Source organism: Haemaphysalis longicornis, unplaced genomic scaffold, assembly GCF_048455015.1.
Source record: "Haemaphysalis longicornis isolate Haplotype H1 unplaced genomic scaffold, Haemaphysalis longicornis Haplotype H1 scaffold_7, whole genome shotgun sequence".
In the NCBI taxonomy this organism is placed as follows: Eukaryota; Metazoa; Arthropoda; class Arachnida; order Ixodida; family Ixodidae; genus Haemaphysalis; species Haemaphysalis longicornis.
The window spans coordinates 188483045-188510737 of record NW_027526422.1 but is presented as its reverse complement, the minus strand read 5'-3'; the positions used below and the strand labels follow the sequence as shown (position 1 = coordinate 188510737).

General features: G+C 51.3%; 1 long non-coding RNA gene across 1 annotated transcript in view; it reads right to left on the bottom strand.

The window, feature by feature from the left end:
• The window catches only part of LOC144145636 (uncharacterized), a 28136-nt gene extending 1029 nt beyond the window's left edge, over positions 1–27107 (bottom strand). Inside the window, exons 1-2 of the long non-coding RNA XR_013317547.1 lie at positions 26998–27107; positions 8002–8068 (exon numbers count right to left, since the gene is read on the bottom strand). This is a non-coding gene — a long non-coding RNA (uncharacterized LOC144145636). The remainder of the gene's footprint in view (positions 1–8001; positions 8069–26997) is intronic.
• Between the last annotated feature and the right edge of the window lie 586 nt (positions 27108–27693).

Here is a 27693-nt window from a genome sequence, read left to right as displayed (position 1 = left end):
AATCTTTTGGTGGACGCACGGTCCGCTGCACCAAAAGGAGCAGCAGAGCTTGTCACGAGCGCGGCATCCGCAAGTCGGCTTCTCCGCAGCTTGCGCTCCGCGTCCCCAGCATACGTAGGCGCTGGCATCAAGGCGCCACCTGTCGGTGCTCATAAGCGTCATGGTACACTACTTGCTTCACTTCTCCTAGATCTCAGCACTATATGAAAGGAAGGCTATTGGCGGTGAGATGTTTGAGTGGCGCCGCCTGGCTCTGATGTCGGCTTAGGGACTCGCGCCGCCGTCGTCTGCTACACCCCACTTGTGAGGGGCAGCAGTGCCTGTGCTAGAAATCGCGGGCTTTGATTGTTTAGTGCACCAAAAAAGGTATTTCCAGTAATTCAGTTATTTTATATTTATTACTAGTTATAATATAAATCTTTTAACTTTATATATTCCATAGGTAAATTAGTTATATATATATATTATTAGTTATAATTCCAGTGATTAGAATTAGTGACGTCGGGTCCGTGAGGCGACTTCACGGAGGCTCGCTTTGCAGCGCCACAAGTTGGTCTCGCTCACCGCCAATAAGGCGCGTTTGTTGTCCTGTTTACGCATCTGTCTATAGCGCAGTAGGGAGAGCGTTTCATAACTCTCGTTGCGGCGAAAGATTTCGTGGCTCGAATCGTGGCGAAAGAGCTCGTGGCTTGAACCCAGGCGGCGCCTCGTGAATCCAAGTTTTCTGGCGATGTCATTTCTAGGACGGATATGATGACAGTTATATCTTGGGGTATCCTGGCATAGAACACTTTCGTGTTTAAATAGTTCACGCTCACGTGGCCCAGGTGCGATTTCCGTCTGCTGCAGCGGTGTGCAGGTGCGAGGCCCTGGTTAGTAGCGCTGCTTTAATTCGGGGATGAAGGGATGGCCTCCTCGCGCTCGCTGATTGAGGCCTGCTGCGTTTCCAATGCTGCCGAGCCCACTCCAGTTCTGAGACCACAAAGACATGCGTGCGGCTTTGCAGCAATGATTTCCCAGTCGTTATCGGCCTGCCAAGAGCTTCTCAAACCCTCTGCTCCACTCTGCCTCCAGCACTCGCATCCGCTTCTGCTTCTTTTCTTTTTCCCCGGTCTTTTTCCCGACCTCCGCACTCACACTTCGGCGCCACCGGTACGAGCGATTCCTCCTGTCAAATTTTCTTGCTCCGATGGCCGGCTCTTCAAAGCGCCTCCTCACACGTGCCCCCATCAGAAGAATTTTCTGGAGGAACTCAACTTCGCTTGATCGTTACCATGGGAGGTCGTGAAGGTCAATTCGCACGCATGCACGAACAGCACCACCAAGCACCACTAGCACCATCACTGTTCGACGCTGTATAGCACTTCCAAAGTAGTATATAAACAAGAAAGACGAAAAGTACACAAAACTTGACAACCGCCTCCACACGAGGGTACACATACTTCGTTCTTTTTAACGGCGTCTTACAAAACATGTCAACGAACCCTTGAAACAAATAGTGCCTTACACAAAGCGGCACGAAAAATAAGTTTTTCATTTGAGTTTGCAAATAGCGAAATGAAAACTTCTTTGAGCAGCCTTCTTATAGAAAATATATTTAAAATCAACATTTCAGATTGTATATCCATCGAACTTCCCACTGACAAACAAAACTCCTTAACCATTTTTAGTCGTTTTGTATTCCTTACTTCATCCCATGTTAAGCCGATTCCATGACTTTAATCTGGTTTGTTCCCACCAACCTTCATCTTCACCTTCTTCCGACACGGCTGTTGGACACCTTTAGCTACGCCGTCGGTTTGGCTTTTACAGGGGTTTTCCATTTGTCATTATCCAGGCTGCCACATGACTCCCCCCGCAACAGTATCTTGAAACACCGATACTTTCTCATCGGACCCGTGTTAGGTGCACGCGCACGATTCTCAGACCAGTTACTCGCGCTCTCGCGCAGTGCGACGCAACTCATATCATGACATGTGCGGTTACTTGCTTCCGAGAAGGTGCTCCTTTTGGCTCGAAGAAACGGGTTCAAGCTTGGTCACACCCAGTTACCGAAATCTTTTCTTCCGGGACCCCGCGCTTGAGCAGGACATTCATGCCTGATTTGCTTATTTACGCCTCGTGAACGACAGTGAAGCGCTTGGTCTGTGAGCGCGGTGCAATCTCGGTACACGGATGCTCACCGTTGCCCTCACTTGGCGAATTCGCAGTAAGCGGTTTAGCACGTGTTTTGTCTGCCTGCGTGCCTTTCTCAGCACGTGAAATATCTTGTTCCTAGAACAAGCCTTTTGCCTCCGCGGGCAGGCTGTTCGAAATCTTTGTCTTTTCCTTCTTTTCCAGAGGCCTCATTGCAGAGCGAGACATGCGTGACTTTGCTCTCACGTGCTTGAAGTTCGATGGTGTCGTTTTTGAAATCGTTCGCCTCGAGGCGGCTATCTTTCTCTACAAATTCAAGCTCTAACTGAGCAAACACGACGGCGATGTACTCTTCACAAGCTCTATCTTGCGGTCTAGAACGGCCAGTTAGAGTTCAAGCCTTCGAACTTCTGCGTATCTCGCAAGTTCCCTTCTTTCGCGAGTAGTATTTGTTTCTCTCTCTAACCATTTCCTCAGCTCAGCGCCCGGCAGTCCTCGCTCTTTTCCAACTGCAAGCAATTTCTCCAACTTCATGTACTGCGCAAAATACTTTATCCTCCGCTAAGACTTGCCTGCTCAACTTTCTGACAATTATTCAGGCAGTCCTGCCTTGGACGCCATTTTTGAGAACCAGATTGTTTTTTTAGGAGGCTAATTTTATCAGGCGGAGAGGAATCGAGACGATTTGGCTACGCACACAAAACAAATATGTTGAAGGAAAAATTACATTACAAATGCACATATGAGAATAAGACTAATCTAATAAGAACCATCCTACGAAAAAAAAGTACCATAAAGAAAGTCCAGTTTTAGTGCGGTAAGTGCATGCCCTTGATTAGATTTCGGTATAAAATATTAGCGGCGGAAGAGACGGCTTTACATGGACTGCCCAAATAGCCCATTCTTTAGCGTGAGTGGAAGTTAGGGCACCGTCTCAGGCGACGTGATCTTGATATATTTCTCTATAAAAATTTTGGTAAATTGATAACTGCCACCCCATCGCTATCGACACCATAGTAGTGTAGGACTCACAAGCGTGAAACAGTCACGAAAGGCAATTTCCCACTCCATACCACAAATTCTATTTGCTTGTATCAGTGAAACGTACGGCCCAAATTTGCAAGGAATGATAAATCAATAGAACCAAAAGGAAGTTCGTGAGCGTTGAAGAACATCACGCACCCTTCCTCGGAGGTGTCTGTGTTTTCCCCTTTATCCGGTGGGGGAAAGGAACGCCCCAGGAATCGTTTATGAAGATTGGACCACTTCTCTATTTTCGATAACCTTGCATTTATCCTCATCTTAATGACTTACTTCTCCAACAAAAAACATATACATCAATTGCTACAGTTACCATGACCCTAACCTTGCTGTCTTTTATCCTGAACGGGACCTACAAGATAGGCTGAAACAAGCTGCCGATCGAGTCAATTAATGCATCCCCTCAAAAGGCCAGGCCAGACCCTTAAAATCCGAGATCAATCTTTTCTACCAACCCCCCAAGCGGGCAAAAAGAAAGACATCCTGAGTATTGGAGGCTAAACGCGAGGCAACGTGATCCAGCGGGTCGAGTGCATTGGCTTCTTTCGCTTTCCCGTTCAGGCAAATGGGGCCAACACAGCCAGTACTAGGCTAGAAGTACTAGAAACCGACGCGTTGTCTCGCGTCAACGCTTCCGGCACAAAAGTCTTGGACTTCGAGGCGATGGCCGCGGCTCAGCGGGAGGACAATGAATTGACGAGACTGAAAGGTGGGGGATATTCACTCGTGCTTTCGGAGGTTGCACTTCCCTACGGCCAGGGCACGATAACCTGCAATACCTTCCAGGCAACCCCACGAACGATTGTCCCCCTGAATTTTTACCGAGTTGTATTCAACACTTTCCACTCCAGCAGTCACCCGGGTGTCCGCGCCACCCAGCGGCTGATAACAGAACGCTTCGTTTGGCCCGGCGTCAACGCGGACGCACGACGTAGGGCTCGGACATGTGAAACGTGTCAGCAAGTGAAGGTGACTCGCCACACTCGGGCTGCACTACCCGAATTTCGAACTCCTGAGTCGCGGTTTGACCACGTTCACCTCGACCTGGTTGGACCACTACCACCCTGCCAAGGTTTCAGGTACCTGCTCACATGCATCGATAGATACAGCCGATGGCCCGAAGCTATACCAATTGCGGACACATCAGCTGAGACCCTCGCACGGGCCTTTATTCAGGCATGGGAGTCCCACTTTGGCTGCCCCGCCCGCTTAACAACTGACCGGGGACGGCAGTTTCAGAGCAACCTCTTGTCAGCGCTTTCGACCCTCCTCGGCACGAGGCTGCACCATACAACCACCTACCACTCCGCCAGCAAAGGAATGGTGGAGCACTTGCACAGGCAACTCTAAGCTGCACTTAAAGCGAAACTCGAGCGCCAGCACTGCGTGGAAAAGCTGCCACTCGTTCTTCTTGGCCTATGCTCAACGGTGAAGGAAGACCTCGTCTTCAGCGCAGAGGAAATGGTGCACAGCTCAACAGTGCACCTCCCGGGGGAATTGTTCCCTGACAGACACTTTCCGCCCCAGCAGCTTCCGATCACATCGAGAAGCTGCGTTCATGGCTTGTGCAACTGAGGCCAACAGCACCTCGCATCGCCCGAAACACAAGGGTTTTAAGTTTTCCCGACATGAACTCCGCTACACATACATGTGTTCGTGCGACACGACGCAACGAAGACGCCCCTCACTCCACCGTACGACGAACCTTTCAAAGTTTCGGGACGTAATAACGACATGCGGGGCAAACAAGAAGTCATCACCGTCGACCGCGCCAAGCCTGCTCATATTGAAGTTTCTGTTCATGCAGCCTCTCCGCACGTTTTGCGTGATAACCAGTAGACTTTGACATTTCGCCATTCAGCCGGGAACTGCTGCCTTGGTTTGAAAGCTCCGTAATCTGGGGGAAGCCTCTGTAGCGGAAGCCTCCAGGCACCCGCGCGCAAGCGGCTCCCACCAACGCGGACTTTTCCTTTCCCTCCGGTCTGCCCCTGGCTTGACGACAGTGCGCCTTTGTGGAAGACGCGTATTGGTGACGCCGCCGCCAGCTTACAACGAGGGTCATTCCCCTCCCTCTTCAACGGTCGGCTTTCCGGGGAGCGCTTAACGTGTCCAAGACTTAGTCCTGGCACCGTGGTCGGCTGCTAGCTCGGGGGCCTTTTTCCTCTCTCTTTTGAAGGACGCGGGGGTTCCCCTTCTTTTCCTCGTCGGGGGAAACTCTCGGCGTACGCATCTTTTGGAAATGAACGGTCTTGTCTTGAAACTGCAAACCAGCTCCACGTCGGCTTTCTCGTCTCCTTCAGCAGCCGACATTCCGTGCTGCTACAACGACTTTTCATTTTAGAAGCGAAGGGCATGTTTCCTTGTTTTTCCTTCGCGTGATGGGCAAGTTTTCTTATTTGATAGGGGGAGTGTTTTGCCCTGTCTAAAAAGTTTTTCTTTATTTTCGATGCAGTTCCACTGTTCTAGATAGTCGTGCACGAAAACATAAATGCTTGCAAAACAAACACCGTTGCATTCGATTCACCGACAATCATCTGCTCACGTCATTTTGGTGATTCCTATATCACAACTTGTCTGTTCTTTAGTTCACATTGAGGACACGTTCAAACCAATAAACGATTGTTACTTAAAGAAACCGGCGTGGTCCTTGGCTACATCTCACCTGGTGAGGTGTTGGGTACATAAACCCTCGCACCATGACAAGCCGCCAAGCAAGTCCATCATGAAGCAGTCATCGACGGCAAGGTCTCTCCCCCGAATGAGGTCTTCCTCAAGACAATTTGATTAAATCGCCGTCAGCGTAAATGACCATCTCTGCTAGTTCATTCCACATGGCGCTTCGAACACTCAGGAACCTCCATTGTTCTGAGAACCCTAGCTGAAGACCCGGAAGATTGGTTGGACGAGCTGGAGCGGGTCCAGATCTTGAACAGATGGGTCTAGAAAGAAACGTTTCGGCATGTGTTCTTGCATTTAGAAGATGGAGCCCGAATGGTCCAAGAACCACGAAAGCTCAGTGTCCGACCGTACCCGTAACAGAAGCAAATTATAGAAATATACATCACCGAATTTTGAAGGGCACAAATCATGCTTTTCCGGGAAACGTACATGTACCCTCCCTTCCCAACCCCTGAAGGGTTCGTGAGCTTTGTTGAGGAGATGAAGAGGTTGTTTCGCCGGCGTACCAGGAAGTGACGCAAGAAAAAAAAAGTTTACTGATGCCAGGGGTAAAGCAAGACCTCTGTTATGGTCTCGACGGTCATTCCCCGCAGAAGGTGTCCGAATTCGCGTCTGAGGCGGCTGGATTGGCGAAGACGCATGAAGTTCGACTGAACCAGTGCGACCGCCCAATCAATGCGCTGGTTTCGGGAGCGATCAGTGCCAGGGCACTGATAACATTAAGCGAGAGCATCGGAGAAGTGGTCCAGGAGGAGCTGAGGAAATCTTTCCCAAAGATGCTGCAACCCCAAGTTGCCTCCGTAGGCGATATGTGAACGTTCTGAGAGAATAGATGACGCGCTACGCGGAGACCACCGCTTTTCCGAAGGAGACGGCAGAAAAAGTCGCGAAGTTCTTCAACCAGGAAGTTGTGCTAAGACATGCCGCCCTGGGATTACTAATCATGGACTGCGAAGCGGCCTTTACTGCGGAGCTAATGCAAGGAACGTTACGCCACAGCAAATACTGATCTCGAAAGAGTGGCGGAGTAGCACACCGAAACGAAGCAACAAATGGAACGCATGAACAAGGCAATGGCGCATATGCTATGTTCGTGTACGGGGAACATGAGACTTAGGATGAAGTCCTCCCTTAAGTTACGTTTGCGCACTACATTATCATCTAGGCAACTAAGTAGATGACCAGGAAGCCGGGCAATTCCGATGGCTAACACCATGCGTCCGCATGTAGGAGAGGGTGGCATCGTCGACGACTTCTAACGACACTTACAGGATTTTCGGGGCCGAGTCGCCGAAGATCACCCAGGGTACATTTTGTGAATTGGGACGCCAATTCGCCAGCGCGGACTTAGTGACAACCTCCTGCGAAGGTATTTAGTACCATACAGAATTCAGTGACGTGTTGGTGTTTCTACGAGGTAGTCTTCGAGGGTCACTCCGGCACATAACGAAGACGCACGCACCCCGAAGTCCTCCGCGTGGTTCCCCTCAAGCCTTAGTACGCAGGAAACAGACTTTTTAATGTTGGACTGCCCTTTTATTGTAGCTCTGGGACGATTCGCCACAAGAGGTGGGGGCAGTGACGGCGCGAACTTGTGTTTGATTTACTTCGGTGTTTTGTTGCCAACGTCTGGCCACACGTGTCTGTCTTATCTATGTTTGAAACTATGAGCGTATTTTTTTCTGTCTTTTCTCTGCCACAGAAGCTAGCTCATTGGACAGGGAGAGTGTTGCGCCATGTCTACAATACTTTTCGTTGTTCTCCAAGTAATTCGACGGTTCCAGAAAGTTGAGCGGGTAAATATCAATGCTCGCAGAAAAAACGCTGCGTCATTCGATTCGCTAACATTCGTATGTGCACTTTTTTTTCTGCCTGCGTTGCACCAGCTTGTGTATTTTTTGAGTTCCTAGCTCCGCTGCTCATGCTTGCTCCAAAAAACTTTTCTTACTTGAAGAAACGTGCGCCGTGCTTAACCACGTCAAAGCATGCTCAGGGAAGCACTGAACACACTTGGGAGCATCAGTGGGTTGCATTATGCTAAAAAGTTAACTATATTTGTTTCTTACCCTGCGAACACACTGATTCTAATCACACAGTGTCTATAAATAAAGTCTTTAATCCGGAATTCATATTACAAATACTCACACTTTTGTTACACAAAATGTCTTCGAAAGCCTCGAAGCCTGCTGGAGGATAAGCAGCGTGGTTAACACTGAAAAAAAAATACCATATAATGCGTTAGAAAAAGTTGGCAGTAAACATTTTTCCGTTAGAAATTTTCATCTTGGAACATTATATTGTCACGAAGACAAGGACGAAGCAGTTGTCTTGAATGAGAAATACGTTTATTGGAGCGAACTTCTGCTTCCCTAACAACTCAAAAGAATACAGAGGCGGCGAAGCAGCGGTCAACAAAGTGACTTGCACAGGCGAGTGTCGTCGAATCGAATGCCCCGGCGTCCGCACTGCAGGCTTTTTATCTTTCGGCGCGCGTGGTTCTCGAAACGTCGATTCGCATCGAGAACATAGTAGATCCAAGAAGATTATTCTGGGCTGTTCACGTTAGATCGGAATGCTCTCCCTATCACAACAGATAACACATGCGGCACAGAAAGAAAGAATGGAACACGCGCTTCCCTTGGCGCAGAGATAACGCAGACCGGCGCAGCCAGGCGGTAAAAGCAAAACACAAATAAACAAACCCAATGTATGGTTCGCGGCATTACCCCCCCTCTAAGAGTGCATCGACCCGATGCTAACATAAGCGACAGTCCGAACAAATGAAAATAAAAGTTCGTCATCGTCCGTAGAAAGGTTTTAGGCGAACCACGTGGACGACTTCAGGCCGCCTGCGTTGTCGTGATGTGCCGGAGTCACCATCAGGGATCACTTCGTAGGTAAGTTGGCCAACACGTCGTAGAATCTGGTAGGGTCCGAAATAGCGTCGCAGGAGCTTCTCACTGAGTCCGCGTCGTCGGATGGGAGTCCAAACCCACACACGATCCCCTGGTTGGTACTCGGCGTCTTGGCGTCGGAGGTTGTAGCGGGCCGCATCCACCAGCTGCTGGTCCGTTATACGAACTCGAGCGAGCTGGCGGGCCTCCTCCGCACGTTGAAGATATCCGTGGACGTCGGCGTTGAGGTCGTCGTCTTCTACGTGCGGAAGCATGGCGTCGAGCATCGTAGTCGGCCTTCTACCGTAGACAAGCTCGAACGGCGTCAGCTGCGTCGTCTCCTGGATAGCCGTGTTGTACGCAAACGTGACATACGGGAGCGCTTCGTCCCAAGTCTTATGTTCAACGTCAACGTACATTGACAGCATATCTGCGATTGTCTTGTTCAGACGTTCTGTTAGTCCGTTCGTTTGGGGGTGGTACGCCGTCGTTCTTCGGTGATCCGTGTTGCTGTAGCGTAATACTCCTTGCATCAGCTCCGCAGTAAATGCCGTTCCGCGGTCTGTGATTAGGACTTCCGGGGCTCCATGTCGCAGCACAACTTGGCTTATAAAAAACTTTGCCACTTCTTGTGCAGTCCCCCTCGGCAGAGCGGCGGTCTCTGCGTAGCGCGTCATGTAGTCTGTCGCTACAATCCACTTGTTCTGTGATCGTGACGTAGGGAACGGGCCTAAAAGGTCCATTCCAATCTGTTGAAATGGTCTCGATGGCACGGCGATCGGTTGTAGAAGTCCGGCGGGTCTTGTCGGCGGCGTTTTTCGTCGCTGGCAGTCACGGCAGCTCCGGACGTAGTGGGTGACGTCAGAGGTAAGGCCGGGCCAGTAGTACCTCGCCTTGATTTTTCCAATAGTGCCTGCTGTGCCGAGATGTCCGGAAGACCGGTCGTCGTGGCACGCTTCCAAAATTTCGTCACGAAGGTCCGCGGGGATGACGAGAAGGTAATTCGCTCTTGTTCCGGGGCTGAAATTCTTCTTCGCGAGGACGGAGTTTCTCAGGCTGAATGCTGGTAAGCTGCGTTTGAAGGTCCTAGGAACGGCAACGTTGCATCCCTCGAGGTACTCGATTATGACGCGTAAGTCGGGGTCGGCACGCTGCTGGGCGGCTAGGTCACTCTCCGTCACGATCCCGAAGAACGCGCTGTCTTCATCAGAGTCTTGTGGTGGTGGGTCGATGGGGGCGCGGGACAGGCAGTCGGCGTCGGAGTGTTTCCTGCCGGATTTATAAACGACTGTAACGTCGAACTCCTGCAGGCGCAAGCTCCACCGCCCAAGACGGCCAGAGGGGTCCTTCAAATTGGCGAGCCAACACAGCGCATGGTGGTCTGTTACAACCTTGAATGGCCTTCCATACACGTATGGGCGAAATTTTGAAATCGGCCATATAATAGCCAGGCACTCTTTCTCAAAGGCAGAATAGTTTTTCTCCTCCTTCGACAGACCACGGCTGGCATAGGCGATTACCCTTTCGCAGACGCTTTGCTTTTGGACAAGGACGGCACCCAAGCCTATATCACTGGCGTCCGTGTGCATTTCCGTTTCGGCATTTTCGTCGAAATGAGCGAGCACGGGCGGGCTTTGCAGGCGTTTTTGCAGCTCGCAGAATGCTTTTTGTTGGTCGTTTTCCCAGCTGAAAGGGGTGCTGTCTTTCGTCAAGCGCGTGAGTGGCTCTGCAATGCGTGCGAAGTTTGCGACGAAGCGCCGGTAGTATGCGCACAGCCCGAGAAATCTTCGCACGCCCTTCTTGTCTTTCGGCCTAGGGAAGTTCGCGATAGCTGAAGTTTTTGCCGGGTCAGGTAGGACTCCCGCGGCGTTGACGACGTGGCCCAAGAACTTGAGTTCCTCGTATGGGAAACGGCACTTTTCAGGCTTCAGCGTCAACCCCGACGTACGAATGGCCTCGAGTACAGACTCCAACCTTGCAAGGTGTTCGTCGAAAGTCCGAGCGAATACCACTACGTCGTCGAGGTATACGAGGCAGGTGTGCCACTTAAGGCCAGCTAGCACAGTGTCCATGACTCTTTGAAACGTCGCGGGTGCTGTGCACAGCCCAAACGGCATCACCTTGAACTCGTATAGGCCGTCTGGGGTTATAAATGCAGTCTTCTCTCGGTCTCTCTCGTCCACTTCAATTTGCCACTAGCCGGTCTTCAGGTCCATCGATGAGAAGTACTTCGCGTGGCAGAGGTGGTCGAGGGTGTCGTCGATTCGGGGGAGGGGGTACACGTCCTTTTTCGTGATTTTGTTCAGCCGTCGGTAGTCAACACAAAACCTTAATGTGCCGTCTTTTTTCTTTACGAGTACGACGGGCGCAGCCCAGGGGCTTTTCGAGGGCTGTATAATGTCGTCGCTGAGCATGTCGTCGACTTGAGTCCGGATGGCTTCCCGTTCGTGTGAAGAGACGCGGTACGGTGACTGTCGGGTAGGTCGGGCTCCATCTTCGGTTATTATTCGGTGCTTCGCTAGAGGGGTCTGACGTAGTTTTGCGCTCGACGAAAAACATTCGCTATAGCGACGCAGCAAAGCCAATAATTTGTTCCGTTGTTCTTGCGGTAGCGCCGGATTCACGTCGAAGGGCTGCGGGAGCTTGAAGGTTTCGACGGGGGTGCGTTCAAATTCGGCGACCGCGATCACGTCACTTGCTTCTTGCGTTTCTTCGAGGAATGCAATTGCCGCACCCTTGTTTAAATGCTGGTACTCCTCGGTGAAATTAGTAACCAAAATGTGGGATTGGTGTTCCTTGAAGCGCGCAATGCCTCTTGCGACAGACACACCACGGTCGAGAAGCAACCTTTGGTCACTCTCCACGATAGCGTCAACGTCAGGAGCAGCACCTTCACAGTAGACGGTGATCATCAAACTTGCGCGGGGTGGCAGGGTGACATGATCATCGGCTATCCTTACAGCTGCACGGTGTTCGGGGTTCGGTTCCGGCGTCATGGAGTGATCGGAGGAAAAAGTTATCGACTTGGTCTGCAGATCAATTATTGTGCCGTTGTCCGTCAAAAAGTCCATTCCGAGAATTACGTCGCGGGAGCAGTTAGGCAAGATGACGAACGCGGCAGGGTACGTCGTGCCGTCTATGGTGACGCGCGATGTGCACGTTCCACTTGGCGTCACGAGGTGGCCTCCTGCTGTGCGTATATGCGGACCGTCCCATCTGGTCATAACTTTCTTCAGTTTAGACGCAAATGGTCCGCTCATTACCGAATAGTCAGCTCCCGTGTCTACGAGGGCGACTACGTCAAAGCCGTCGATGGACACCTTGACGTCAGATGCAGTCTTCCTCGAGTTCCGGGTTCGTCGGGGCGTCGTATCTCTGCTTGTACGTGTTGACGGTCGGGCACTGTGCATCGTCGTTGTCGTCGTCTTCTCAACGGACGTCTCGGTCAGGTCGGGTACGCGTCGCGCCGTGTAGCTGTCGTCGTGTTCAGGAGTCTCGTCAGGGCTGGGTGGGGTCGTCGGGATGAGGGCATGTCGTGAATCACTGTCTTCGCTGCGTCCTTGAGTCGTTGGAGGGTTTCCAGTATTTCGCCGTAGAGCAACTTCACCTCCAGAAGTTGCTGCTTTTAGTTTCCCCCGCGTGGGCTGGGGGACCTTCCACGTGCGAAATCAGCATTGCTACGGCGGTTAGGCGACTGGTATGGGTAGGGCGATGGCGATCGGTGTGAGCGGGCTGGTCCTCGGTTGGTGTTGGACAGGTATTCGTCGATCTCAGTAGGGCGCTGGCCGGGTCGGGGGCGTGGGGCGTCGACGGAGAAACCACGCAGTCCGAGTCTCCTGTACGGGCAGCGACGATAGATGTGATCGGCCTCCCCGCAATGGTAGCACAGCGGACGAGGATCTGGCGTTCGCCAAACGTCAGTCTTCCTCGGCGTCTGGGTTTGGGGTGGTGTACGGCGGTACGGTCGACGGCGGCGAGAGTGGGGACGGCGGCGAGAGTGGACGGCGGTACGGTGGAGCTTCTTGTAGACGGGTTGGAGCAGGGCGGTGTCGACGAACAGCCGCAGAATACGTAATCGCATGTGGCTCGCGGGGTGCCTCGGATGGCATAGAAGTGCCCAAAGCGTGTTGAACCTCTTCGCGGATGACGTCAGTCAGGGAGGCCACTTGAGGTTGCGGCGTCGTCGGAAAAAGCTTCCGAAGCTCCTCCCTGACCACAGCTCGGATGGTCTCACGCAGTGTGTCGGAGCTTGTAGCCCCGGTACCGATCGTCTCGGAAACCATCACGTTGACCGGGCGATCGTACTGCCTCGTTCGAGCTTCCAGCGTTTTCTCCATCGCGGCCGCCTCAGACGCAAATTCGGCCACTGTCTTGGGAGGATTGCGGACAAGGCAAGCAAAAAGCTCCTGCTTTACCCCTCGCATGAGAAACCTTAGTTTCTTTTCTTCTGTCATCTCCGGATCCGCACGTCGAAACAACCTCTTAATCTCCTCAACAAAGATCACTACCCCTTCGTTGGGGTGCGGCGTTCGAGTTTCGAGTAAAAGCGCTGCGCGTTCTTCTCTGACCACGGTAGTGAAGGTCTTAGTGAACTCGCTTTTGAACTGAGCCCAGTTTGTCAAGGAGCTCTCGTGGTTCTCGAACCACGTGCGAGCCGAATCTTCCAAGTAAAAGAAAACGTGCCGGAACGTTTCTGCGTCGTCCCACCTGTTGAATTTCCGGACGCGCTCCAGTTTTTCCAACCATTCTTCTGGGTCTTCTGCGGGGGCTCCTCGGAATGATGGCGGTTCCCGTGGCTGCTGCAGAACGACAGGAGGATTGGCTTGGTTGAGCATGGTGCTGGTTGCGACGTCTTTCTTCTTCGTCTTCTCTGGTAGTAGACCGAACTCGGGTGGTAAATCTTGCACGCGGAGGCTGGCTCTTGTTGGACTTGCTTGGCGGCTTCCAGAGGTTGTAGTGGGCATGAAGGGTGCGTACCTCGCACCTCCACCAGATGTCACGAAGACAAGGACGAAGCAATTGTCTTGAATGAGAAATACGTTTATTGGAGCGAACTTGTGCTCCCCTAACAACTCAAAAGAATACAGAGGCGGCGAAGCAGCGGTCAACAAAGTGACTTGCACAGGCGAGTGTCGTCGAATCGAATGCCCCGGCGTCCGCCCTGCAGGCTTTTTATCTTTCGGCGCGCGTGGTTCTGTAAACGTCGATTCGCATCGAGAACATAGTAGATCCAAGAAGATTATTCTGGGCTGTTCACGTTAGATGGGAATGCTCTCCCTATCACAACAGATAACACATGCGGCACAGAAAGAAAGAATGGAACACGCGCTTCCCTTGGCGCAGAGATAACGCAGACCGGCGGAGCCGGGCGGTAAAAGCAAAACACAAATAAACAAACCCAAAGTATGGTTCGCGGCAATATTTAGCCCAGGAACAATTTGCTGTCGTACACAGAAGGGAGTTAACAGAGATGTTGTTGGTACGAGAGCAGGAGCCTCAGTTGTTTTAACGCATTTTTGCCTCTGTATGAAAAAAGACAGCTCTGTGACTTACGAAGGAGAGCGTTCTCGGTTTTCTTACTGAACGGTGCTTTTGGAACACACGAGTTCCTTGTGAAAATGCTTTCTTTACCCAAGATATGTAGAGTTCTGTTTCCTTTTTAAAGACGTTGGTTTTTCTTTGGCTACTTAAACCGAGAAATATTTGTGTCTGTCTGTCTGGGTGTCTGTTTCTTTGTCTGTGGCTCGATTGAGCCACCCGGCCAAAGTGAAACGAAGTCTACGAAATAGTCTTATATACTCACAGCCAAATCTCAACGTCTAAGTCCGGTTTATATGTTCATACTTGTCAACATTGTTCAATGGGTACAAATCATTACGCAAATATAAGGCAGAAAGTAATACACAAGGAATATTTACAATGTTCTTTATAAAAAAAAATTATTGATGCTTTAAACAATGCGTGGGGGAAGGAAGAATTTGGCAAGCAATTGTTTTTACGATAATATAACCTTTGCAAGTATATGCATTTTAAAACAGCATTTTTTTGTTCAATTAATAATTGCAAGCGTAAACGAGCTGGAAAATCTCATAAACTCTAACAGTGAACACAAAAAGGCAGGTTTTATCGCTAAACAAAAAGTCTGTGACCCATTTCACACGTCATTTGTATTACCACGGAAAAACAAGTTCATTTCAAAATATGAAGTGGACATATGTCTTGGCTATGGGACCGGTGTCCCCATAAGCTGGAGGAAAATCTATACGAAGCCCAGTGGACTCAGAAAATTAGAGGAAAGTGCGAACGCAGGCACAGGCGATTCGGTTGGCACAGCGGATAATTTTCAAGAAACCAGTTAATTTCTAGCTGGGGATGCACTAATAAAAATGGTTCAAACTGATAAACAGTGCGTGGGAAGATAAGGGAGAAGAGACATTGGGTTTTTCACAGAATAAAATTGGGGAAGCTTGCAATCACGCGCAAGACTTGATTGGTGAAGCTTTGGGTGAGCATTGGCTGACGCTTAGTTAAGTTTCAGTATTTATTTTTATAGTGCTATTCGTCGTCATCGTCATCGCCGTATGGGTTGAAGATGTCCTATTCGTGTGTACGCTCGAAATGCTGTGAGGAGGTGACGACGAGCCGAAGTTTCCTATACTTAGCGGATGCGGACGACGACAGGAGGAGTTGCGGGTATTCCACTGCGAACTGAGAGGGGCGCGCTATCCCTCGGAGTTCTCGTTCCAAGCTCATAATGCCACAAGCTCCCGCGCGAAGGGCTTTTCCGCTATACTGAGCGCATGCTCACGACGATACCAGGGCCGCGCTCACGTGAGCACGGCATTTTCGTGGCTTTTTTTTAGGGGCACTGCGATCGCCGGAGGGAGCGGACGTGCCTCGTTGCAGCTCCTGCAATTGTGACGAATAATGCAGCGTAATTGCCAGCTATGAAAGTTTATTTGGTACCAAAGTGAGCGATACGGTACGGGGAGCCGACCGATAATACCATCGACCAAGTGGTACGTGAACTTTCACCGTTTTCTGGACTTTGAATGTTCGACATGTGCACACCGAGGTAAGCCTTAGGCCTAGCTCACGAGTACGGCCCCCGGGGCACTCTCCCCGGAGCAAGGCCTAACGACGTGTATGACCAAGATGGCGTCGTCACCGGCGATGGAGGTGTGCGAGGCCAAGGAAGCCGATACCATGCCGGCAACTACCGTCGGCAACTTCGAAGGAAGAACGTGCGTTCAAGTAGGAGGCCGTGACGCGACGCCCGGCGAGTCAAGCGGATGGATCGCGGCGAGCAGAAGAATGCGTAAAATCAAGGACCTGCAATGTGAGAGACCAACTACCGCCTCGGAACGACATTCGAGACCTAAGGAGAGGGCTAACTTCACCAAGCGCGTTACGGAAAACATTAAGAGAGCTGCCCGTATGCCGGCAACGATACCCAGGGAAGACCACAACATTGTAATTAGACCGAGGGGAGGCGTAAACATGGCCAAGATCGAGACCTCGGTTGTCATGGGCGCGATCATGGCGGCCGCAGGTACGGTGAGGGAACACGAAGGGGAAGATATGGTGTGAGTCAACGCGGCGAAGAACATTCTAGTAGTTAGCACCCCAAGCGAGGAAAGAGCCGAAGTGTACGCCAGAGTCAAGACCATAGAATTCGGAAACATGGAGTACCAAGTCTATCCATACCGAACCGCGCCCGAAGCGACGGTCAAAGGAGTAATTAGAGGTGTAGGGGCCACTTCGTCATCGACATCAAGCGCCCACAATCATCATCAGCACGATCAGCCAGCTCACGCTAGAACATCATGACTTCCGCGCTGCTCGGCCCCACTACACGGGCGCTCTCCGATTCTCGGGCCCATGTTGTCCTCCCCACGCAACGGTGAATAAATGTGGGCTAGGCCTCACCACTTCATTCGGCCGCCTACATAATTGGTGACCCGGACGTCGGCAGCATGGAGCCCCGCTTCGCGTACAATTTGGTGACCCGGACAAGCGGCTTCACCATGGCTCCACAACGCTGTCTCCCCAGCCACAACGCGGACGACGGCACGCGAAGAATGTTCCCCACCCTGCCAGACCTTTCCTTGCTGATTCCGTTTGACTCCATCACAAACCACGCTGCTCGGTTCGTCATCCTGGAGAGCCATTTTTATGTGAATGACATCTGGTCCCCGGAAATCAGGTACCTGGTAACATTACAGAAGCTACCTTCCGACCTCACTGAGCAGATGCAGCTGCCGACCCCAGGCCCCAGTGCGTATGACGACTTAAAAGACACTGTCCTCAGCCACTACGGAATGAAAACCCGGCAGACGACAATCCCAACACAGCCTGCAGCCGTTACCAGCCCGTTCACAGTGACAGCGTTGCCGTGCATCAACGATGCCATGACATCGATGGCCCCATCATGCCTCACGGACCACAGTGATGCGGTAGTATGTAGAGCAGACTGGCCCCCCACCCCTGCAGGAGTCTGTCCAGTACCGCAGCTGCTCTGCCTCCACGCCCTGCTGAGCCACCGGGGTTTTAGGCAACCGAATTTACCTCCTGTCATGAAAGCAGCTCCCGTCTACCGAAGTGCAATTTCGGCAACCACTGCACAATTTTTGTCGACGCAGATGGAGGCATCAGTCGAAGACGCGGTTTCACGACGCATGTCGACCATCTGTGAGGTGACGGACGCGTCTACTCCAGCTTCACTGCAGTCGCTGCATAGTACGCTCGAGAAGCACACTGTGGTACTCGTTACCGACGACGATGAAAGCCCATCCCCCCACGAATTGCTGCCCCAGTCCCGTGTGACCGGCAGTTACAACAAAGCCGACATCAAGTTCTGGGTCACCGACTACCTTCTCGCCCACACAACACACCCCGACCACACGACTCTGAGGTGTAGCTCTAACGGGACCAGAATGGCTGAGTGGACGCAAAGTTCGCGAGACACAAGTCCTGTACTTCCAACGGACCAGCCACATGGTCAACCTGACAACAACGAACCCCCTCCGCCGTTGAAGGGCCGTCAACCAGCAGTCACGACCACCGTCAAGCTTAAACGTCGGCGCCGACGTCGCAAGCACGGACCACGACAACCGCCTCCTCCGAGGGAGAAAGGCCAAGTTAATCGTTTGCTCCTGCTACGCCGACGCCCATGGTGCCTGCGATGGAGCCGTCATTGGTCCTGCCCGAGTCGTCGCCTACTTCTGGTGACATCCCCACCCCCAGCATGCAGAGAAAATCTTCAGCGTCACCTCCAGATTCCGCGTCATGCACACGCATCGATGCTGCGCCCAGCTCTATCCCCTGAACTTCCACTTGAACAGCTCAGGCGTGCTGCTAATAGACGGGCACACTCACTTCGGCGAACGCTACACTCACTGCGCCCGCTCTTCCAGACCCGTCCCATCATCTGCATTAATGTGGACATTCGCGGCGGCCTGACAGCGGACCAGCCCATTTGTGCTGAAGTTCGTCCGCTAGTCCACTCCCAGCCCAGGCCACCGGAAATCTTAAAGCGCACCGGAAGCCGTCATGACGACTACTTGGACTGTCACCGGACGCCATTACGAAACTGACCTAAACCAAACTTAGCATCTGGATACCTTTTGACTCGGACTCCTTAAGGACCCCTGACCGCGGACACCCTTTGTACATATAGTTATGTAGCATTCGTTATGTCCGTGTCACCATGTACATAGTTTTCCTCGCTAGTTGGCTACTCATGTTACTGTTTTCTCACCGCGCTCCGCGCTAGGGGGGAGCCCTGTAGCGGCCACTTCGTCATCGACATCAAGCGCCCACAATCATCATCAGCACGATCAGTCAGCTCACGCTAGAACATCATGGCTTCTGCGCTCCTCAGCCGCACTCCACGGGCGCTCTCCAATTCTCGGGCCCATGTTGTCGTCCCCACGCAACGGTGAATAAATGTGGGCTAGGCCTCACCACTTCATTTGGCCGCCTGCAGAGGCATTGCGATCGACGAAACAACAGAGGACATTAACGAAGCAATTGTGATGAAGTACAATCCGCTAGCGCTTGAAGCGCACAGAATCGGAAACTCTACGGCAGTCATCGTCCTCTTCCAAGGACATAGGGTACCCAGATACGTGAAATATAGAGCGGCGTTGATAAAATGCGGACTCTACAACACCACGAAGTATGCCGATGCTGCGGCAAAGTTGGACATCGAAATGATGTTTGCCCGACCCCGGAGACCAGAGTATGTTTCGCGTGTGGAATAGCTAACCCTAACGTGAAACACGAAGGAGTGTGTAAGCCCCGATGTAAATTATGTGGGGGAGCGCACCCGACGGGAGACAGGGTGTGGAAAAACAAGTTCAAGGTGCCCTTCGAGTTACGAAGCGGCGATGGGAGCGAAGGACAGGGTTAGAACAACAGCTGCAGAAGACAAAGCCACCAAGGACGTCAGACTTCCCGCAGCTGCAGGCAAGCAAGAAGAAGCGAGAGTAGACGGCGCAGTACCACCTGCGGAAGAAATGCTAGCCGACAGGAGCCCCCGCCACTGCCGCAGCGCGAAGGAAAGCTGACGTGGTCGGGCGCAGTGAAGGGAGCCAAAGCAGAGGAAGTGCCTAGGGGCAAACAGCAACAACAACGAAGCGAAGAAAAGCCCACGAGAAAGGAAGTCTACAAAATGATCAGCGAAAGCAGCGAACGGATGCCCAAAATGATAGACGATCAGATAGACAAGCTAATAGAGGCACTGAGGTGCAACATCCAACCGATGGCTCAGACCCAAATGCAAAAACAGGAGCAAGCCGCCCCAGAGATACCAGCACCGATGAGAAAGGAGGAAACAGCCGTCACCGAAGAAGAAGCCACCAAGAGCAATATCGAGAGCGACGGAGAACACCCCACGCAACCCAGCAACAAGAAAAGGATCATCGAAAACACCAAGGAAAGAAGACTCATGGCACGTCTCGACCGCATCGACAGGGGGCGCAAACAGCTTGCAAAAACGACGAAGGAGAAGTTTAGCAAGATGGAGAAAACGCTGCAGGATCTGCAGAGCGGAATGAGGCAGATGCAAACCCAATTGCAAATATTCATGCAGAGCATGGAATCCCAAACGCAAAGCGTTCGTGCAAAACGTGGAGACCCAGATCAACACTAAATTGCAACAATTATGGACCCAAGAACACCAAGTACAAGAACCAAGCCAGACCGAAAGACAGTAAAAGACCAGAAGCCGGACAGGGACCTCCTAATCTACAATGGAACTGTAATGGTTACCAAAGTAAAAGAGCAACGATAATACAACACCTAGAAGGGATAGACAGGAAACCAGATATCTTCATGCTTCAAGAAACGCACTGCATAGAAACACCAAAACTACCAGGGTACAGAGAACACGCCAAAGCTGCAAAGACACTGAACGAAAACAGGACGGGAGCACACAGGCCTATCGGCGGGGTGTGCACGTTCGTCCGCAAGGGCATCATCTTCGTCGAGCACGAGCTGAACACCCGCAACTGGACCGACAGCTGCACGGTAGAGGTGATCATTGGAAGGAGGAAGAAGTCAAGCACACTCGCGGTAAACGTGTACAGCAGTCCGAGGCACAGGAAACAGAAGTTTCGCACGCTCATGCAGAAAGCGCTAAGAGCGATCAAGAAAGGAACGGTAGTAATCGGGGGCGACTTTAATGCACCAACTACGATTGGGGATACGACAAGACCACCGAAAAAGGAAGAGACTTAATGCAAGACGAGACGGACGCAGGGTTAATACTGATCACGGACCCTGAGATCCCAACGAGAACGGGCACATCGGTCGCCAGACACCCCACCCCGGACCTGACGTTCGTAAGGATCGAAGGCAGAGGGGACGCGACATGGAAGAACACCAAGACTGACCTCGGCAGCGACCACATGATCATAGAGATACGAGTCCCACTCGGAAACGACACAAGCCAAGAAAAAAAACACAAATACACGAACTGGGAAGAGTTCCGCCGCCAGCTCCCAACTCAGCCCGAGAAAATAGAGGACATAGACACGTGGGCAAAAGCGATCGTGGAAACAACCGAGGAAGCAACGATTGAGATAGAGACGCGACGTTAATGTACACACGATGGATAGCCGACTGGCCCACCTCATCGAAGCAAAGGAGGCCTTAAAAAGAAAATGGAACCAACAACGTACGAACAGAAAGCTCAGAAAAAAGATCACCGAAATTAACAGAGAGTTAGAAAAACACAGCAGGGAGCTCGGCAAACAACAGTGGGAACAGACATGCAGGGAGGCGGACGGACAACTTCACATGGGTAGAACGTGGAGACTGCTCCGGCACCTCCTGGACGAAACCCAAACCAAGGGGGAACAGCAGCATAAACTAGACAAAATCATCCACAAGGCGAACGCGAAGGACGGGGAGGACGAGGTGATGAGAAAACTCGACGCCAGATACCTCCCGGTTTCCCCGAAAAAAAAAACACCCAGAATATCAGGGAACGGAAAACGCCGAAACAGACCGCGACATAGAAGAATGGGAGGTACGGAACGTCATGCAAGACCTCAATAGAAGATCGGCGGCGGGCCCAACCGAGTAAGCAACAAGGCACTACGAAAGCTGAACGACGCAACGGTCGCGGCACTGACGGAATACTTCAACAAATGTTGGAGGGCCGGAAAGCTACCGCGCCGATGTAAGGAAGCCAAAACAATTCGAATACCGAAGCCGGGCAAACCACACGGCGTCGTGAACCTACGACCGATATCACTGACGTCGTGCGTAGGCAAATTGCTCGAACACGAACTCATGAACAGATGGCAACACTACCTTGAAGAAGGAGAACTATACCCGGACTCGCTCATCGGGTTTCGGAGTAAGCTAGGGACGCAAGACGCTATGCTACAGCTCAAGAGAGAGATCGTAGACTAGGACACAAACACCAACGACAGCAGAGCAATACTGGGCTTGGACCTGCAGAGTGCCTTCGATAAAGTTCGGCACTCGGCGATTCCTTCGCCAGGTGTCACGCCTGAATCTGGGAAAAATATCAGAGACTTCCTGACCGACCGCACAACCCGAATCTGCGCGGGAGACCTACAACTACCAGAGAAGACACTAGGCAGCGAGGGAACGCCGCAGGGAGCGGTAATCTCACCGCTGCTCTTTAACCTAGTAATGATCGGGGTCACCAACTGACTTTAGAGCGTCGAAGGGGTACGACATGCAGTCTACGTCGACGACGTAACGCTATGGGTCACCGGCGGCAGCGACGGCCACATCGAGAGCAAACTGCAAGAAGCACTGGAAGCAGAAGAAGACCAACTGAGGGGCTCGGGACTGGTATGCTCCCCCGCAAAGTCGGAGGTACTAGTGATCCCGCCCAAGGGAGCGAGGCGCAACAACAGCCCACCAGAGACGGCGACAATATAACACTGAGAACACAGGGGGGAGAAACCGTTCCCCAAGTAAGCAGGATCAGAGTCCTAGGAATGCTCATCGAACGCAGCAGGGTCAATGGAGAGACGGTCTCCAAACTCGACGCCAAGACCGGCGCGGCGATGCGACTCATAAGAAGAGTGTCGAGCAGAAGAGGTGGGATGAAGGAGGAACGACTCGTAAGGCTCGTTCAATCCTTCGTCGTCAGCCACGTCGCATACGTCGCCGCCTTTCACAATTGGCGGCAGTGCGAGCAGAAGAAAGTCGACGCGATGCAGCGCAAGGCATACAAGTCGGCGTTGGGGCTCCTAGTAGGAGGCACGAGCACGCAGAAGCTCGAAGCCCTCGGACTCCAGAACAGCCTGGAAGAAATAGCGGAAGCCCAGCAGACGGCGCCGTTCACAAGACTATCAGGAACCAAGACCGGCAGAGAAATACTACGACAACTAGGCGTCAGCATCAGAGAAGATCTGCAGACGGGGGAGCAGATACCGCGGGAGACGAGGAAACGCATCGTCGTAAGCCCGATCCCGCGGGACATGAACCCAACATACAACAAGGAAAGAAGACAAGCACAAGCACGGGCTAAAACGCTGATAGCACTTCACTCAAACGAGAAGGGGCGGTATTCGTGGACGTGGCCAGCTACAAAAACATCAACGGCGTCTTCAGCGTCAGCGTGGTCGAAGCCAAGACCGGCGAGACCAGGCTGGCGGCAAGTGTGAAGTCGAAGTCGCCGAACCAAGCCGAGAAAGAGGCGGTGGCACTCGCCATCGCGGACCCAAGACCAAAGACCGTGCTGTGTGATTCTCGAACGGCAGTGCGCCATTTTGCGAAGAACCGGGTGAGCTGTGCAGGCCGCGCGTAATCTACGCAAGGCCGAAACCAACAGCGACAACGACGGTGTGGTAATTAAGTGGTTCCCGCACATGCGGGCGAAGGGGTGGCGAGCTCGCTGGGGCTCGCCAACCACAACGAGACGGCCAACGCCGTGGCGCGAGGATTAACCGGCCGTGCCACGGGAACGATGGTCGCTGACGAAGTGGATCGCCCCGACAAGGACACCATGACCACTTACAGTGAGGTGATCTCATGGTATAGACTAGGAAGACGAACGATAGCCCTGCCTCACCCCGGGTTGACTAGGTAAGAGGCGGTTGTGCTCCGTCAACTACAGACAAACTCCGTGATTACCCCAGTGCTAGCCAAGCACCTGTGGCCGGAGGTTTACGTGACTGATGTATGGAGACTGCGCGGGAAGGAGCGGGCCACGCTGGCCCACACCCTAAAAAACTGCATAAGCGCGAACAATGCCAACAATGCCGACGTTCTCCCGCCCCACATAGAGGAGGCGAAGCGATCCAACGACTACGACGTGCAACGAAAGGCCGTCCAGCAGATTCTAGCGGCGGTCGAGAGGCAGCGACCGGACGGGCCGGAGGCAGAAAGGGGGAACCCGAGTACGCCGAAGCCCACCGGGAGCGACTCTCGCCGCTAAGAAGACTTCCGGCCTCGTCGATCCAAGACTCCATCCAAAGAGGGTGGGGTAGGAGTTACTGCAGGAATCTTAATAAAGTTGCTCTCTCTCTCTGTGGCTTTTTTTTTAACTGCGGAGTGGTCTCTGCGAAGCACGCGCTCATGTGCCCTCTTTTAACGTTCCTGTCGGGGAGTTTTCTGCAACAGCAAACTTACCGCCAGTAATAACAGCTCCAGTGTTAAAACAATTTTGCATAAAATTGCGGTGCTTGATACATTTCTGGTACATTTGTGGTACATTTGTACATTTGTGAGTTCGCTTAAGGTGAACACGGGAGCGCGTGGCCGCCGGTACAATGAGAGCAGCCTACCGTGGAATGCGCTACGCAGCACGCATGCGCTGTTTGTGTCGAGCGAGGCTATGCGCTCAGCGTGCGCATCGCGTTCTCGGAGCGTCTGGACGTCGCCTGCTCACTTTATATCGCTTGTAGTGGTAGAAGAATCGGCCACTGTATAAATAACTGGACACTGGAATCCACCAGAAAATGTTTCTGTGGGAGCGGCAATTCCTTCATTAGCTTGATTCAATATCATCGGTTCGTCACATCTCAACCCGCCAGCTTGCTTCAAGCAGACTCGATAAAAAGATGACGCTTAATATAACACCAATTTATTGTGTGTAAGTGATTGCCACGGATACCGAAGGAATGCATAAGCACATTGTTTATCAGAAATAAATTGGGAACGTACAGTGAGCTCACGCGCTACAACTTTGATTCAATTTACTGTGAAAAAGCACCTTCGTTATGTTTATTAGGGATGTTCATACAAGGATCAAGGATTCGAGGTTCAAAGGAAGACACCATTAGCAGACGACAGGCAACATAGCAGAACATGAGCAAACGCTCCGGTGACGCGATGCGCGCTGTGAAAGCTAATTCTGGCTCTACACGCACAGCGCATGCGCAATGCTTCGCGCAACCCTCGGTAGGCTGCTCTGATAGTACAAGCGGTGACGCGCTCCCGTGTTGCCCCTAAGCAAGGGCACCACTGTACCATACAAAAATTGGTGTTAGCTTTACCGACTTTTAAAATATATTTTATTTGTTTGTTGATTTGCTTTTCTGAAATATCTTTATACTTCGTGTATATCGCTATACATGGACAACGAAAGATGTGGACACCGGACGAATGAGCTTACAAGAGTTCCAAAAATTACACCATCTTCCCGTGCGGAACCCTGATGAGGATGCGAAGCATCGTGGCGGTTCCGTGTGGTTCCATTGTGTTGCCGTTATGTTGAGTGATCTGGTTTTTACTAGCGCCAGAGGGAATTCCGCGTCCGGGTCCACACCGGTGGCAAAGGCACGCAAGTGCTGTTGTGTAACGGTGAGTAGGCGGTGGTTCTCCAGGCTCCGAAACTCGTCCATCATGTTCTTGTCGATGTTTTCTCTCTGCTAGAATGGGTAGTCTCCGTCAGCTTTGGTGAGGTAAAGGTTGTGGACATTGGTGCACCGGCTGAGAGCAATGTACACGCCCTCCTCTTCGCAGCTTCGTCTTCTCGTTATTCTTCTTCTTCGGCGGTTTCCCTACGGGAAGATGACGACGGTGGTTAAACGCGAACCTATCTCGTGATGGATTCTTTGGTTGGCCAATCCCTAGGGGCATCCTGCCACAATCAGCATCCGAGACGCTGCGGACGGGGCTGGTTGAGCTGCAAGGCGCGTGCCGCTTCCCGCCACAGCTTTCCCACGGGAAATTCAGCATCCTTCTCTGAAGTTAAAGTTTTCAGTTCGTCGTTTTCGTTTACGTTCAGCTTCGCGTGCCTTCGTTGTATCAGTAGCTTCTTGGTGTAGTTTGAATGAGTCAAGCACATAAGACGCGTTCGTAGCATTTGCTCCTGTCCCGGATTTGTAGCGTAGAGCGAAGAGCACCGCGTACCTCCCGTTGCGGCCAGAGAGTCGTGGGATCGAAACCGGGTGCCGCTAACTATTTCTTTTTTTTATATTGTAGTATCGCGGAGCTGTGGGTGGAAGGAGGAGAGTTGCGCATGGGCAGTGAGCGTGTGGACGGCGCCGCCATCAACGACGGAGGACCAGGCGAGCCTAAGAAATGCTCCGCATTTAAAAATTGTTGATTTCCCATTAAGTTCAAATCGGCAGAAAGCGCAACGAGAAAAGAAAAACAAGGGTGCCAAAACAAACCAGTCAGCAAACAAAGCGCTAATAATTTGAGCCTGCTTTCTAAATACTGTGACTCCAACATTCCCACCTTACCCCACCTTAATCCTTCGCTGCAGAAAAAAAGGGGCACTTCTTTACGCTTTGTGTCCTGTATGCGCGTGTGAGGAACATGTAATGAGGCCTATCAGCATGATTTGACAGAGACAGAGAACAAGGAAACACCTTGATTTTACCAGTCAGTATGTCGGCCTTCAAGGATTAATGAGCAAATGAAAGTAACAACAAAATTATTATTCTTCCTTCGGTAGTGCCGAAACCTTTGCGCAAAAAAAGAAATAAATCAAATTGAACAAAAAACATTCAGAAAAACAATCAGGACTGCTTAATGGTGGTGTAATATGCTGTACACGGTAATTTGACTTCTTCGATCGCACATCTTTACTTGCTGGTATGTGGTGCAACGTCTTCGTCACAAAAGTAACACAAAATCTGCTCCATAACAATTGTGGTGGACCTTGGTGTTTGGCATTTCAGCCGCAGAGGGCGGCTGCCAATTTGCTTTCAGTGCGGCATTTTTATGTATCATGGAATAGTGCCATGCTTCACAGAATGCAACTGGAATACATCGTGCACACGCATGAAGTTGTGCGCATACTGAACTGGCAACGTCTGAGTTCAGAAGAACTTTACAATAATTACAGAGCACCCAGTATGCAAGTATATAAGCTCAGTTGTGTTAAAACCAATACTGTCTCGCGACTTGCGAATTCACACTAGCATGTGCGCGCATTTTTTGTGCTTAGGACTGAAACGATGGTGAAAACAGGCATGAAGTATTGCGATGAAGCAAATTGATTAAGTCCAAATCTATTCGTTATAGTGGTAAGTAACGCCCAATGCCAACCTCTCCAATATCTGAATTCTTCAATTCAAGCACCAGGCAAAATCTCAATGCTTGCAGCTACCGTTACGTCTTCCCTAGCGCTTAGTGGCTCGTGCAATACGCGCGTCTTGCTCATGCGGGAAACTTCATAAGTAGTGCATAGTTTGCAAGCATAGCAAGAGCGAAAAAAAGAAAAAAAAAAATACTTCAGCTCCTGCCGATTTTCGGACTGCCTACTTCCCAATTCATGCGAAGGTATAACAACGGTACTTACACAAAGTATACTGCAGCCATTAAAACATACATCAGGCGGAACGTGCTGGAAAAGCTCATTGCTGCAGCAAAGATGGGTATCAGCCAGAATTACTATCTAACATCTTAAGATGCGAATTCTAGCATTTATATAGTCCGCCTTACCAGCGTCAAAATAGGGCAAGGAGCACATATTGTTGTTTGAAAAACCCTTTGACATTCATATCAGGTTTTTGAAGCATTGACCTTTGAATGAGGAGTCAGCCATTTACTGGCGGTTATACCCCTTTAAGCGCTCATTTTTTCTTTCCAAAAGAAAACGTTTTTTGTTTAATTGCATTATTAATTAGACCCTATCAGCTTAAAAACAAAATGTTGAGCTTGTGATGCATGTAATTAGCGATTTACAAGCGTGGCATCTCATTATGTCATCATGCAATTAAAATTTACATTTACAGCAGAAAGATTTCTTTTGCCCGTTCTTGCAAATTTTACAAAGCAGAAAGCCCCCCCCCCCAAATAATAATGATGGTATTGCAAGGATTTCCCGATTTTCAGCCATGTAATCACATTAGCACTTCGGTTACTGGGGTCACCCTGACGTCAGTTTGGCCTTCACTTCAATGCTTTCCTTTTTGTTGCTTTCGCCTATAGCAAAAAACAAATATTGGCGATAACTATCGAAAGATGCACCGTTAAAGAACTATTTCCCAGAAAA